Source organism: Labeo rohita, chromosome 19, assembly GCF_022985175.1.
Source record: "Labeo rohita strain BAU-BD-2019 chromosome 19, IGBB_LRoh.1.0, whole genome shotgun sequence".
In the NCBI taxonomy this organism is placed as follows: domain Eukaryota; kingdom Metazoa; phylum Chordata; class Actinopteri; order Cypriniformes; family Cyprinidae; genus Labeo; species Labeo rohita.
The window spans coordinates 29,766,411-29,783,546 of NC_066887.1; the positions used below are offsets into that span (position 1 = coordinate 29,766,411).

The 17,136-nt window shown below is 34.1% G+C and overlaps 1 protein-coding gene and 1 long non-coding RNA gene across 2 annotated transcripts in view; one reads left to right on the forward strand and one right to left on the reverse strand.

Annotated features, from left to right (window-relative positions):
- The window catches only part of LOC127182016 (uncharacterized), a 35,179-nt gene extending 34,819 nt beyond the window's left edge, over positions 1-360 (forward strand). Inside the window, exon 3 of the long non-coding RNA XR_007829839.1 lies at positions 264-360. This is a non-coding gene — a long non-coding RNA (uncharacterized LOC127182016). The remainder of the gene's footprint in view (positions 1-263) is intronic.
- Positions 1-17,136, reverse strand: part of stx1b (syntaxin 1B) — a 52,820-nt gene that overhangs the window by 32,414 nt on the left and 3,270 nt on the right. The window lies entirely within an intron of this gene.

Genomic DNA, 17,136 nt, shown 5'->3' on the forward strand with positions numbered 1-17,136 from the left:
TTTGGCCATTGTGTTGCATCTCATGCTGTTTTTTGGGCGTTTCACAAGCTGGTGTGTCACCTTAAAATAGTTCCGTTTTTAAAAACACATCTTTGGATGGAATGCATTCTGTTCTTGCACATGAGGAAGAGACACATATCAACGACATGTGAACCCATAACCAGCTTTTCCTAAGACTGATTATTTCAACATTTCTCCATTAAAGCAATTTGCACTGAATTCAAAGTATTCACTTTATCAGTTCTTGCATTCTTGCTTTGCAGGAATGCTAGATGGAGACCGTGAGAAGTCAGCCCATGCAGGAAGACACTTTCCTCAAAATCCACAAACAGATGTCCTCTATGTGTCTCAAATCAAGGTAGGACGTATTTCCTTCTCTGCACTCTAAATGTAGATATATACTATTATATATAGATATATAAAGAACCTTGATAGTCACCATTTTCACATTACACATTAGCTTCTTTTCTTTTTTAAAAAGAGCACCACTGTATGCTTGGGGATATGTCACATCTACTCACTGCCAGCCTTATGACAGATTCTCTGCAAAACTACAGCATAAGCAACCCAAGGTCATTATAGTCTATTTGGGTGCATGACAAACATCTGCGATTGTTTTAAGTAAGGGATATTATACAATCATTATCGCAAAATAAACCCCGACGGGGTGATCAGGATCTGGCCTTGTACCACCCTGAGAGGGTTTGTTTTGCAATAATGACCGTCTGAATGTACATTACCCCGCTTGTTACACGGCTACTTAACAAAGAAATAAATACACAGACGTGAAATGTTTATTTGAGGTTGAATTATTTTAATTAATCCTATACTTGCACAGGCCACAGAGAGAAAACAAGCACAGCTATGGTGAAAACTACATATGTGCATTACTACATGACAGTTTTATTTAAAAAAAAAAACACAGTAACAAGCACAATAACTTAAACTCAGCTCATTATTCATAATTTATAATACTACTAATGTGTAGTTTACCATAAACTGTGTAGGCTTACTGCCAAACTATTAAGACTGAATAAGAAACGTCTGTAAATGGCATAAACTACAGCAATATTAAATGCATTTTGGATCATATTTCATTTTTAAAGATGAAGCCATGCCATGCAACCTGTCCAAGTTGGCAACTGTCTAATCCCTGACTAGCTTCTACCAATTAAAAGAGCAATTTGTGCTCCAAATCCCAGCGTTTTTGCATTTTCCCATAGCCTTTGACATCAACAAGAAAAGATATTGGAATCATCGCCTCCTTTTAAAAGTTTATAAGCCTATTTTTATCCTAACTATGCATAGTTATATAGTTTAGCTTTTTTTTTTTTCCTGAATAGTCTGAGCAGATCTACAGCCCGGTTAAGAATTTCTTCAATGCTATACGAGCTAAATAGATACGGGCAAAAGATACTTGGAGAACCTCAACCATCAGCATACACTTTCATATTCTTATGTTGATCAGCATGTGCACTGGCCAACATATAAATGCATGCTCCAACATCATCTATCTAGCATTGGAGAGAAGTGGCTAATTACATACTGATGATTCGGCATATGAAGACAAAGTATACAGACATACTGAGTCTGAATAATATAGCCATGTGTGAAGATGGCCTAGTTGGATATGAACCCATTGTGCTAATGTTTGGATGACTTTCTCGTCCTGTGCTTTAGCATATATATTAATGCATTTGCAGACACTTTTATCTAAAGCAAATCACATTGCTGTCAAGGTATATTTTGTCACTTCATGCATTCATTGGGAATTGAATCCTTGACTTCAGGGCTGCTAGTCCCATGCACACAATAGGATGCAAGAACTTGTTAAATGCATATATCTTCCAAAGCTAAAGACATTTACTTAAAGGGATAGTTCACCCAAAAATGAAAATTACCCTTAGGATTTACTCACCCTCAAGCCATCCTGGGTGTATATGAGTTTATTCTTTCAGATGAATACGATCTGAGTTATATTAAAAAAATGTTCTGGCTCTTCCAAGCTTTATAATGGCAGTGAATGGGTGTTGAGATTTTAAAGTCCAATAAAGTGCATCCATCCATTATAAAAAGTGCTCCACATGGCATCAGGGGGTTAATAAAGCCTTCTAAAGCAAATTGATGCATTTGTGTAAGAAAAATATCTAAATTTACAACTTCAAAATCGTAATGTCTAGCTTTCTAATCGTCATACATGCAGAGAGTGACGTTCCAGCGGATGTGAAAGCGCAGTGGGGAGAGCAAAACAAAACACCAGTCATGAATCAGAAGAACACATCAAGAATTTTTAAAGAATAATTTCTAAGGATTTCGATATAAGCCAAGAGGAGACCGGTTTTCCTTTGCTGTAAACAAAACTTGGTACTCAAAAGACTAGCATTTTCTCACCGGAGCTTGTACGCTGCGGGAACGTCCTACATCATCTGCTGGAAGGCCATTTGTGTATAAAGTTTTAAATATGGGTATTTTTCTTCAGAAGGCCTTTATTAACCCCCTGGAGCTATGTGGAGTTATTTCTATGATGGATGGATGCACTTTATTGGACTTCAAAATCTCAACACCCATTCACTGCCATTATAAAGCTTGAATGAGACAGGACTTTTTTAAATATAACTCCGATTGTATTTATCTGAAAGAAGAAAGTCATATACACCTAGGATGGCTTGTGGGTGAGTAAACCATGGGGTAATTTTAATTTTTTGGTAACCTACCACTTTAAAGTGAACAAAAATGAAATTTGTTATCATTTACTGACCCTTGTGTTGTTTCAAACCGGTCCAAATACCCTCCTTCTGCTGAACACAAAAGAAGATATTTTGAAGACTTGTTGTAACCAAACAGTTGCTGGTAGCCATTGACTTCCATAACAGGGAAAACAATACAGTGGCATGCGAAAGTTTGGGAACCCCTTGCAGAATCTGTGAAAATTATTTAACAAAATAAGAGAGATCATACAAAATGCATGTTATTTTTTTATTTAGTACTGACCTGAATAAGATATTTTTACATAAAAGATGTTTACATATAGTCCACAAGACAAAAAAATAGCTGAAATTATTTAAGTAACCCCCTTCAAAAGTTTGGGAACCCTTGGTTCTAAAAACTGTGTGAGGTTACCTGGATGATCTACGACTGTTTTTTGTTTTGTGATGTTGTTCATGAGTCCCTTGTTTGTTCTGAACAGTTAAACTGAGCACTATTCTTCAGAAAAATCCTCCAGGTCCTGCAGATTATTCAGTTTTCCAGCATCTTTTGCATATTTGGACCCTTTCCAGCAGTGACTGTACGATATTAAGATCCATCTATTTACACTAAGGACAATTAAGGGACTCAAACACAACTTTTAAAAAAGGTTCAAACATTCACTGATGCTCCAGAAGGAAACACGATGCATTAAGAGCTGGGGGGGGGGGGACTTTTGGACAGAACAAATTTTTCTTATTTTGTTGAATTTTTTAATAGTTGTGTTTGAGTCCCTCAGTTGTCCTCACTGTGAAAAGATGAATCTCAAAATCATAGTCACTGCTTGAAAGGTTTCAAATACGCTGGAAAACTGAAAAATCTGCAGGACCTGAAGGATTTTTCTGAAGAACAGTGCTCAGTTTAACTGTTTAGAACAAACAAGGGACTCATGAACAACCATCACAAAACAAACAAACAAAAAAAGTAGATCATCAAGAAGTTATTTTAAGAATTTCAGCTTTTTTATAGTCTTGTGGACTATATGTAAACATCTTTTATGTAAAATATCTTATTCAGGACAGTACTAAATAAAAAACAACATGCATTTTGTATGATCCCTCTTAGTTTTTTTAAATTATTCACATTTTCACAGATTATGCAAGGGGTTCCCAAAATTTAGCATGCCACTGTACTATGAAAGTCATTTTTTTTGTTTAGTTTAATACAGGTTTGGAACAACTTGCAGGTGAGTAAATGATGACAGAATTTTGCAGCAACATTGAAGTTGTTTATGAATGAACACAAAGTGATAAAATGAAGTTTGGAGCCAGCCTAACTGGTTAACCAGCATGGCTGTGTTGTTTTTTTTATTAAATATCACATTAAAAATGATTTCGTTTTCTATCAAGAGTTCCATTGTCAGCCAGTTACAAACAAGACAAGCATACATTGGGAAAGACAAGCATCCAAAAGGCAGCATTTGCTGGTGACTAGCAAGGCTGTGTCTGTATATTTTGTAGGGCTTTTATTACTATGATTTCTGAATCAGATGAGAAATCCCAGTGGCACCCTGTTGCCCTATTTCACCAGGAACCTCAGGAGGTAGTTAGATCAGGTAATTGACTCACCTACATAGAAAGTCTGAGATGAACAACTTACATTTATGCATTTGGCAGATGCTTTTATTCAAAGTGACTTCCATTACATTCACGGTTCATTCCTTCCTCGCAAAACAAATCCATGATCATGACTGTTAGAGCTCCAGTTGCAGACTATATGAATCCAGATCCTGCCCTGATATTTACCTTTCAATTATTCAGGGCCTCCCTTTTATGCTGTCAAGATAAAATAAAATTTGTTGACTTTGTTGTCACTCCTGGTTACCATCTAACTGAGCTGATTCTGCAAGACTGAGTGTATCGCGTGAGATTTAGCGCCCCTGGATTTATATCCCACCTGGTGTACAGTTACCAAAAATGAAATGGATATAATGAAATATTCACGTTTTCTGACTTGGTGGTGTTAATGGTATATTTTGCCAACCAGCTGTACCATAACTAGACAGGAAGCCATTTTGTTTTAGCCGTTTTATTGGCGGTGTTAAGGACTGGTGGGTGGTGTGCAGCAGAGAGGACGTGACATTGTCCCTGCAATAAAACTGTCCTCACAATATACTGCAGGCATAGTCGTACCCACGCAGTGATTGGAATACAAACACACATACAAAAACCATTTAGCCATTTATGCATTTAGCTGTACAAGCATGCATCGTCTCCAAGTATTATAGTCTGCTGCTGATACTGCTGCTTAATAAATAATATAAAAGCTTCAGGAATGATATAAAAGATTCACAGTCCTAAAAAAGCAGTGAGGTTCTTAAATGTGTGGTATAATTGAAAAAAGAAATTACTTTTTAAATGTGCATGAAATATGCCTTTTGTAAATTTTTAAAAATTTGTTTTTATATTATTTTTTTAAATTTAATTTCAATTTTAATATTTAATTAATAATTAAATAAATAAATACTAAATATTTAATTAATTAATTATTACATTTTCTGATAATTTCATGAAATTCTATCTTAAATATGGCTAAAAATTGCTGGATTCAATTTTCCATCATGTCATGTTCTTAAATATATGGTATCAAATGCAGCTATAGTTCATTGAAAAAAATCGGAATCGGAATTCTGATATAAATAAATACATAAATATTACATTTTAAATGTGCATGAAATATGCCTCTTGTAAAAAATTTTTATTATATATATATATATATATATATATATACACACATATACACATATACACCAGATACATTTTTCTATATTCATAACATTCAAGAATGCACTGAATTCCTAAAGTGTACAGGTATTACAAAGAGATCAGCATGTCCTCTTGCAAATTTTCCATCATGTCATTTTCTTAAATATGTGGTATTAAATGTCTGATGCTGTAAGGACTACAATTATGGCTGCAATGGCTACAATTTATTGGGGAAAAAAATTAATAATAATAATACAATATTACTTTTTAAGTGTGCATGAAATATGCCTCTTGTAATTTTTTTAATTATATTATTTTTTTATTTAATTGTAAAAATGTGGTATCAAATGTGACTATAGTTCACTGAAAAAAATATGATCAGAATTTTAAATAAAAATAAATAAATTGATTAATTAATAATTATAATATATTACATATTAAATGTGCATAAAATATACATTTTGTGACATTTATTTTTTTTTATTATTATTATTAAACAAATTCTGACAGATATATTTCCCCATATTCATAACATTCAAGAATGCACTTAATTTCTAAAGTGTACAGATATTATAAAGAGATCAGCATGATTAACCAGCAAGATTGTTGCTATTGATCATTATATTAAATTCTATCTTAAATATGGTTAAAAATAATTACTGGATTAAATTTTCCATCATGTAATGTTTATAAATATGTGTTATCAAATGCAGCTATAGTTCATTGAAAAAAAAATCTGAATCATAATTCTAAAAATAAATAAACAATAAAAACAAATAAATAAATTAATAATAATAATATTATATGTGCATGAAATATGCCTCTTGTGAATTTTTTTTCTTGTGAAATTAGTTTTTACATTATTTTTTATTATTATTATTATTTTTTTAATTCTGACAGATATATTTTCCCATATTCACTACATTCAAGAATGCACTTAATTCCTAAAGTGTATAAGAAACCAGATTGTTGCTATGGATTATTATATTAAATTCTAAAATATGTCTAAAAATAATTACTGGATTAAATTTTCCATTATGTCATGTTCTTATATATGTGGTATCAAATATGCTATAGTTCATTGAAAAAAAATAAAATCAGAATTATAATTCTAAAATAATAATAATAATAAATAATAATAACAAATAAATAAATTATTATTAATAATAATAATAATAATAAAATATTACATTTTAAATGTGCATGAAATATACCTATATTTATATACCTAAACTATTTTTAATTTATAATTAAATTAAAATTCTAACATATTTCCCTATATTCATAACTTTACTTTTTACATTACTGGATTAAATTTTCCATCATGTCATGTTCTTAAATATGTATTATCAAATGCGGCTATAGTTCACTGAATCAAAATTCTGTAAAAAAAAAAAAAAAAAAAATAATAAATTAATTAATTAATAATAATTAAAAATTACTTTTTTAAAATGTGCATGAAATATGGCATGTGATTTTTTTTTTTTTTTTTTTTTTTTTTTTTTCCTTATTTGATTAAAATCTGACTTATGAATCTCCCACATTCATAAGTTTCAAGAACGCACTGAATTGCTCAAGTGGTGCTTTCCACGGAATGAATGTGTGTCAGTTTCAGTTTTTTCATACTTTGATTTATTTACCCACACTGCGATTGGAAAAAAGCCCTTGGCAGGGATGGAGCAATACTGAGTATGCTTAGGATGCGAAAGCGAGCGCGTACGAGTGTGTGGCAGGGAGAATCAAGAGGAATAAGTGTGCAGCTGTAGGGGGAGGGTCAGGAAAGTGCAATCAGAGGGGGATGGGGAGAGAGACAGACCTCCACGGGGAAAGAGGGAGCGCTGGGGGAGGGGAGGCCTGAATGATGCGGAATAAGTTGTCACCGGAAAAGGACGTTTAAAAAAAGTATCCCGTTCCAAGCAGGTGACCAGGACCTTCGCCAGTACATACGTCAGGGTCTCGGAAACGCGCGCCTGAATCTGTGCCGGGTTTTCTCGGGATAATGCGGTGTAAAATCAGGTGCGGGGGTAATGCAGAAATGCTCGCTTCCCTGCCGTTGGCCCATCTGCGCTGAGGATGGCCATTGGCCACAGGCATCAGAAGTCCTTACAGCATCAGACAGTAACCTCCTTTAGCCCCATAATACTGCATTAGTTTCTGTTGACAAACATGAGGAGAAGTGGTGGAAAATGTGATTATATTTCCAAAGTGGACGTAAATCGTATTCCCGCTCAAACGAGTGAATTCCTGCGATATATAATGGTGCATTCTGGGATAGAAAACATTTGAGGGACTGGATACGACTGGACTCGATACATCATGAAACTGAGAGAGAACTGTAGAAATCCAAAAGAGATGACAAGACTATTAAATCATGTTATAGTTCTTGCAAAACATGGTTTGTTTTGTATTTAATCACATTAAATATCACTTTATTAAATTTGAGCTTAAATAAGGGTAAAAATAATCACACCAAATGATGTGCATTCCTCCAAAGGCCATTTAAGAAACAAATTGTGGCTGTAAAAACAAAAAAACAAAGCAATAACTGTATAATAGATGAGGAAGATGCAGTATGGTGTGTGTTTTGTGTTGTCTTTTAGTGGTGCATGACGTTCTCTCCTTTCCACCCAAGGGACTGGGTTATCCCCAGTTCAATTGTGCTATAAACCGAGGCTAATAACATGAAACTAAACAGACAGATGATGAGTCCTTTGTCAAAGAACTGAAAGCATATGTATGTTCATTTAAAGGACCTCTACACCCTTAGAAATCAACTGAGGCAGAAAGGCTATGAATCACTAAGAATTGATTTTGACTATTTACCTATAGTGCACTTATGCATTAAAAAAGACAAATAACGTAAGTGTAAAACATTTCTACAGTTTAAAATAAGATAATGAATGAAAGACTACACTTTACCCAAATGGAATGCAATAAATTAGCATTTAAAATTTTGCATTTGAATGCAAAAATGATGAATTAGAGCCAATCAAGATATTTAAAATACAAAAAACATGACAAGATTATGATTGCATGATTGTTGCTGTTAACTCTTGTGTCAGATATCACCAGATATTATTTTTTAGCAAGTTACAGTTCTTTCAGAATTATGGCTTGTTTTATGTTCACTTACATTAAATTGATACTTTTATCAAATGCCATGCTTAATTATGGCAATGCAATATATAATAAATTATATACACGAACCAGTCAAAAGTTTTTGAACAGTAAGATTTGTAGTGTTTTTAAAGAAGTCTCTTCTGCTCAGCAAGCCTGCATTTATTTGATTCAAAGTACAGCAATTTTGAAATATTTTTACTATTTAAAATAACTGCTTTCTATTTGAATATATTTTAAAATGTAATTTATTCCTGTGATTTCAAAGCTGATTTTTTGCATCGTTACTCCAGTCACATGATCCTTCAGAAATCATGCTCATATTCTGATTTGCTGCTCAAAATATTTATTATTATTATTGTTGAAAACAGCTGAGTAGAATTTTTTTCTCTGATGAAAGTTCAGAAGAGCAGCATTTATCTGAAATAGAAATATTTTGTAATCTTTTACTTTTGATCAATTTAATGCATCCTTGCTAAATAAAATTATTAATTTCTATAATTTCTTTTCCAAAAATTGGAATTGTATAGTGTATAACGTTACAAAAGCTTTTTATTTCAGATAAATGCTGATCTTTGGATCTTTCAAAGAATCCTGAGAAAAATGTACTCAACTTTTTAAAATATTGATAATAATACAAAATGTTTCTTGAACAGCAAATCAGCATATTAGAATGATTTCTGAAGGTTCACGTGACACTGGAGCAATGATGCTGAAAATTCAGCTTTGATCACAGGAATAAATTACATTTTAAAATATATACAAATAGAAAACAGTTATTTTAAATAGTAAAAATCTTTTTCAGTTTTGCTGTACTTTGAATCAAATAAATGCAGGATTGGTGAGCAAAAGAGACTTCTTAAAAAAACATTAAAAATCTTTTGACTGGTAGTGTATATTCATACTTATTTAAATGTATGAATACTTTACTGACAAAAACGCATGCATGCATTGTTCCCAATGGCATTAAAGTCATTAAAACATGTCAACTCAGGTAAACTATTAATAACGTCCTTGCACATTTAGTGTTTTAATAAGGAAACAAATCATTTATGATATTGACATTCATGTCAATAAAATCAGTAATTTTAATAGGATCATGAATTGTGCCCGCAGCTTCAAAGAAACCCAGGCACTTCTTGGAAACGTACAAAAACACATCATGTTTGAGGGGCAATTGGGACTGACACCTTGACCCCTTACTAGTGCTGATAAAATCGCTTCCTGTATCCCTTTGGAATAGCTACTGTCTTTTCACATTAGTCAATAATGTCTCAGGTATGGAAAAAACTCTATCTGGTTCAAATGACAGCAAGCCACTGGAGAACGAACAACAAACCTGCTGACTCATTCACAGCCCGCAGTCAATTTAAAGCATAAATCCACTCTGTAACTTTTAAATCACGGCAAATCTTGCCAATCTATTGAAATTACCCATCAGGGCGGTATTTTGTGGGCATGACTAAACGGTATTAAATCAACGCTGGTCAGAAAGGGAAAAAGTGTGATTCAGTCTTAATGAAATCTAAAGCCCATGGTTTTTTCAGCCTGACCTCAGTCTAACTTGTTTGATGTTGATGCTTGCCAACGATTATCCTGTTATATTATGAAATTTCCATTACGTGGTGTGAAAAATGCACCACAGATGGTACATACATTATCATGTATGATGCTCAGCAGATGTTCATGCACATGTATCATGGAGCAGTCGGTACTTTAACAATGACTAAGCAAAATGTGAGTGAAAATATAGTTCAGCAGAAGGTCATATGAATTTCTAGTGAAGGTCTTTGCGTATGTTAATGATGTTGGAGTAAATTGCCTTTTTACATTCTTGTGGAATTCCTTCAAGTCAGAAATTGAAGAAGTGGATCAATAAATGAATGGATCAATACTAATGATGTTATTGACAGGACCTCCCCCTTCAAATTCTTCAGTAATTACCTAGACTGTTAATGATGGAGCAACCAAACGCAACAACAAAAAACACCCATTTACTCCAGTGGCCGCCCACCCATATGTTAAGACGCATTACAGGAACAGTCCATTCAGAAAATCAAACTTACCCTTATGTCTTTCAAACTTGTAAGACTTTCTTTCTTCCACAGAACACAAAATAAAATTTGAAGAATGTGCTGGTCTCTCTGAATCCATGTAGGAGCTTTGTGTGAGGAACAGACTGAAATTTAAGTCAAGATCCTGAGTTATGGTGCTTTTGCATCCTTTTTAAATTTGAAAGCATTTATAACAGCATGGAAAAGAGTAACCAGCATATTAGTCCAAAAATCAAATCAATCGGAGTGATTAGTACAAAAAAAATGTGAGTAAATTATTATGGATAAATTATTTCTTAGATCCAACTAGGGCTGGGTATTGATTTCAATACTTTTTTTAAGGCATCGACCGAATTGCCTCAATACCATTAAGCAGGGCCGAACCGTGGCATAGGCGGAATAGGCAAATGCTAGGGGCCAATCCCTAGGGACGCCAAAATGACTGAAGGTTTTTTTTTTTTTTTTAAATTACCAATACTACTTCAATACTATGAATTTAAAATATTACAAAAAAGCGATCATCCGACAAACACAACTATTTTATTGCTCTCCCGACTCCCGACCCCGGTTCGACGCATGATCAATCTCCCTCGCACAGCCGCACTTCCACATACATCAGTCACCTGATTGTGATAGATGTTCACTTTACTAACAAATTATCAGTATGTCTAACAGACTGAATCCCTCTGGTGCCCAGGGAAGAAAAAAAAGAAGAAAAGAAGACGAAAACTGAGACAAAAACACAGGTAATATGATGTAATGAATGATAATCATATAAATAAAGTACATGAGGTAAAAGTTTCTGATCCGAGACTTTGTAATATAATCGTGTCATTTTTGTGTCACATAATAATGTTTCAGTAAATATTTTTACACTAGTAGTGTGTAGCATTTGGGGATTTATGGTATTTGGCTATTGGAATTGGCTAATTATAGTAATATTTGTATATAACTGGGCTTATTAAAATTTTATGTAAAATTCAATTTAAAGATGTACGTTTCTCAGTTTAATTTGAGGTGATAATGTTAGAAAGGGCCATAGTTTAATAAAACATTTATATATTGCAATGGTGTTTTTTTTACACTACCACTGGGAAATTTTAACCGAAGTATGTTATAGACTTCTCATTAAAACCCTAAAGAATCATATCAACTTGTGGAAAATGGGTATCCGATGACCCCTTTAAATGTATACTATCCTTCCTGTGTGCAGTGGCTCAGGAGATGAGACTTAGAGTCTGTAAAAACCTCAACAAATTGTTTTATGAGGTAATGTAAGAAAAATGTATCGTTCAGGAACCGGTATCGAAGTTGAGGTATTGGTATCATTAGCATAGCTCACATATACAAATTTTAATATTGAAGTACACTGACTGTGTTTCCTCCACTGCAAGACAAAAAATAATTGTTTTAGCTGTATTGTATTTTTCAGTCTAAATTGAGACATGAGCAAGATAGACAACCATCCTTCTAATGATACATACAGTGCAGTGTTGCCCTATTCGCCAGAAAAATGACTCTTTTGAGTCACTGAGATTTGAATCAGTCTGAATCAATCTAATGACTTAAACGCCTAACTGGTGAAACTACTTATAGTTAAAAAATACTCAAGCAAAATATATATATATATATATGTACATATACAGTATTCAATTTTTTTTGCATAGTTGGGTAAAATGATTAATCAAGTACTCATAGAACTATTCATGAATTCATTAAAGAAAAAGAAAAATCACATGAAATCAGATTCAGATTGGCTGTTATGATTTCCGTCGCCAATGGTCAATGAATGTGCTGACATACGGGTTGCTCTGTAATTCAGAAAATAACCTTCTGAGCATTTTTTGAAGACAGTTGTGGCCCTGGACCACAAAACCAGTTATATGGGTCATTTTTTCGATATTGAGGTTTATACATCATCTGAAAGCTGAGTAACATGGCAATCTGGAATCTGAGGGTGCAAAAAAATCTAAATACTGAGAAAATCGCCTTCAAAGTTGTCCAAATGAAGTTCTTAGCATTGCATATTACTAATCAAAAATTACATTTTGATATATTTACAGTAGCAAATTTACAAAATATCTTCATGGAACATGGTTTTTCCTTAATATCCTAATGATTTTTGGCATAATACAATGTATTGTTAGCTATTGCTACAAATATACCCGTGCTACTTAAGACTGGTTTTGTGGTCCAGGGTCACAAATGGAAATAGAAACGATAAATGCTTAAAGGGGTCATCGGATGCTAAGTTCACTTTTTCATGTTGTTTGAACATTAATGTGTGTTGGCAGTGTATGTACACATCTACCCTATAATGATAAAAATCCATGCAGTGGTTTTTAATTAATCTGTAAAAATAATATTCCCTTTTTCAAATCGAGCTGTTCTCAGATGCCTGTCGGTGTGCCGTCACACCGACAGAGGCCGCTCCCACGATAGATGACTGACATGAGTGTTTTACCTCAGATCTGCTGTCACAGTCCAATAACTTTCCTTGTTTCGATGCCGGAGCAGGGATGTAAGTTAGACAAGAATATCTCCGATTGAGCGTTTGAGGTGTTGTGTTGCTGGATGTAATAATGAACATAGTGGTCGTCATTTACTCCCGACATCTGAGCAGCTGAAGATGCAGTAGATTATGTTTGTTTGTGAAGGGAATGCGCCTCCCGATCTACATATATCCGACTATATTTGCGCGAATCATTCATTATCCAGCTTCACTTACAGCAGAAGTGTGTATAAGCGTTTTTTTTTATGAATCTTTGCGATCGCCTTTCCTTATAACGTGGTAGTTAGGAGGTTTAGCGGCTAAAGTAAAGTAAACAACAAATTGTTTCCACAGAGAGAAGAGAGGGGCAGGGTGAGCAGAGCTCATTTGCATTTAAAGGAACAACCCCTTAGAATGAGATGATTTTTCCTGAGCTGATTTTGGCAAGGTAAAATGTATGTTGTTTTACAAAACCATTGAGAATTTTTAATCAAAGTATATTAGTGACTTTTCATTAAGAACCTAAAGAATCATATCAACTTGTGGAAAATGGGCATCCGATGACCCCTTTAAATGTAAAAAAAAAAATCAGTAGTCCAAAATTAAAATGTTACATTTTCACAGGTTTATCCTTATCTACATTATTATCTATGGTTAATAATGTACTCTAAAGTAATGCTATATTTACCATAATTATAACTGAAAAAATTTCAAATCAAGGTATGCCTTGATATAATACTAATGGGCAAATCCAGCATTATGGATGTGACATTTTGTGTTATGGATGTGACATATAAATGCTTAGAGAATGTATGTGTTACCAATATACAGAATCTTCTGTTGATGGAGTCTAAACATCAGAAAAATCATGCGTTATGGATGTGACAAAAAAAAGAGACTACATACTTTGTAGGATTTCTGTGAATTAAAATGCACAAACCAGACGCATTAATACCCAACAAATAGAGAAGCGATGGCTCTTCACAGAACATATAATGTTCTTTTGATGTGTCTATTTATGAGGAATATGTACTGTTATGTGACAAGCCTGAAAATACCACTTACCAGACTATGGAAAATCATGCACTAAAAATAAAAAAATGCTTTAAAAACTTTAAGAGAGACCTCACTTGGGTATTTGACCAAATATTGACATCTGTGCTATCAGTATAATAAAAACCTTTGGTAAAAACTAAAAAGGTTGACATTTGCATGGAATTACCCTAATACAATAACAATATTACAGTTACTCTGATTAGACAGATGTAGCTTACGGAGTAGTACTGCAAGCAAACATGCTAGCTGATATCTTTATATCTTAAAAAAAAGACTGACTTGTTAAAAACTGTTCTCAGATTTTTCATGCAGGAATAAAATAGCACTAAAAAACTGTGAGGTAACTGCTTCTTTATATGTGTACGCTAAAAGTATTAACAGCAGATTAAAAACTCTGATTACTTTATATAAAAAGCTCAACCTGATGTTTTTCAGTCCTAAACTCTAGTTGGCATGTATAATCTGCACCTACGGCCGCATTTCTGCTAAATCTGGTTCTAGATCTAGACATTTAACCACTCCAGCTTTCGGTCACTTCTTGCCAGAATCATTCAGCATCCGTACAGTTACAAATCACTAACAAGTTCATAAAAACTTTGCATCTGAAGCAGAAACATTTTGCCTTCAGTTTAACCTCTGAGAATCCTCACTGCACTACCTACTGCTGAGCTTTTTAAATGCAAAAAGAGCCGAGCAAATCAGTTTAGGCTCCTGGCCCAAGCGTCAGTGCTCAAAATTCATTCCATACTGTTAGAAAGCAGTTTTACCCAATTCCTGCACGTCAGCAAATCTACCCAGCGTTCATTTAGTGCAACAACCCCACAACTGAATCATTAAACCTTCATTTATCTCCTAACGAAATGTCTTTATGATGCATCTCATTTATCCTCCATCTGCTACAGTACCTGTGGCCACCACTGCTTATTTTCCACATCCATATTAGAGTTTTGGGAAAATTCCACTTCCTTCTCTAACCCTACTGCAGCTTTATTGGCTGCCACTGTTCATGCTGCGCTTCATTCTTCCAGTTTGGCCTTCATTCTTTCACACTGACCTATCATGACCTATCTGTTGCATCTGTTGTTGAGCAGCGGCCAACTTCACATATGCAGCCGTATATTCCCCTCTCCCTCTCTCTGCCAATTATTATCTACCTGTTCCGGCCCCGTCGGCTGACAAGACACCTACCGCGTTCACTTTCCCCATGAGCTCAGCTCTTGCTGCAGTCAGCTGTAGCGTTGCTCACTGCTTATCATTCTGATACTTTCTCTGTGTGTCGCGTCGGCTACCGGGGTTCCCTGCTTCTATCCCATCTGTCCAGAGAATTAATCCCCCACACGCTCTAAAAAACCTATTTTGAGTATCTAACAGGTTTGCAACTGATCAACTGGAACAAGTCACAAATCAGTCGTTTTGATACATTGATACAATCAAATGTGTTTCTTGTACACTGTCTAATACAGCACTTCAAAAAACCTTTGAAGTTCATTGCATTAAACATTATGCTTCCTCTAGTCCAACGTAGAGGTGACATATTCACTTGCCCATGAAATCACTAAATAATACGCTGTTTTTATACACATCTACTGATATGCATTAGCAGTTTTTGCTTGGAGATATAAACAAATTCAAACAGTTTTGTGAATGTGTATTGATTTTTAATCATTCATTTTATTCTTTTTTTGGTGCAAATGTAGCACATCTTCACTAAGAATTGTGAATGAAGTTACAAAATGCACCATTGAGGTTTTAGTTAACAACCTGTCCCTGAATTATATTCTGTGGGCTCTATTAGCACTCATTTAGAATCAATTAGCACAATGCGTCTGACCTCTCCTTTTCTGGACAAAACTGGGCAAGATACGCTATGTGATGCCACATAATCTTTGCCTTCCTGGCACTTCTGAGTAAATTAGGTTGCCAACTTTCCGGTCAGACCACACCTGTGGTTTATTACTATCGCGAATTATTATCTGGACATTATGTTGAATGCAAAACATATTAAAATAACTCATTCTTTATGCCTTTTTCTCTAGAAATACTATCATTCAGTGGTTCCAACAAATCTTAATTTATTGGGACGCACTCATTTGCATACATTTTTCATGTTGTTTTGCTTGCTTGTTCGTTTGTTTATTAATTTTGATGCACTCAACATCAAACAAACATGTGCTGTTGTTTTTTTCAACATTTCGCTGTTTGTTCTCACTCGTTTATTAGCCAGCTAAATGAAATATACATATCATGTGGAAAACCATGTCATGCATTTCGCTGATTTCAGTAAAAGTTCATCAGTATTGTCATATTAAGTATATATTCTATTATTCAATATTCTCAAACATTTATTTCAACATGGAGCCTAAACGAACAAGCTACAACATCCTGTAACATCTTGTAATTTTGAGTTTGGTGAACATTTCTACATAATGTCTGATGTCTCACTTTTTTTTTAAAGGGACAGTTCACTCAAAAATTACAATTCTGTCATCATTTACCCATGACTTGTTATTATGTGGATCATCAAAGAAGATATTCAGTGTTCTTGTTTATTCAGTAGAAGTCATTAGTCACCAAAACTGTTTGGTTAGTTCTTCAAAAAAATTATATTTTTTGTTCAGCAGAAGAAAGAAAGTCACATAGGCTTGGAATGAGTAAATAACGACAGAAACCTTATTTAACCTTATATAACAAATGTTTCACACTTAATAACGCACAATTCACCACCTATATAATTTACATTCGGAGTCTTAAATATGACTTTCCTGCTGAAGCCTGTTAGCTGAGAGGCAGAGAAAGAAAGAGAGAGAGGCCGAGAGACACAGACATTCAACCTTGCCTCTCTCAAGGACATCACAGGGCACAATGAAGCACATTGTGCATGTTTAGCATCAGGATTTGGAATAATTTTGCTCAAGTCATGCACTTTAATACTATATATTGCATGTCTGCTGTCACGCTAACGCTGATA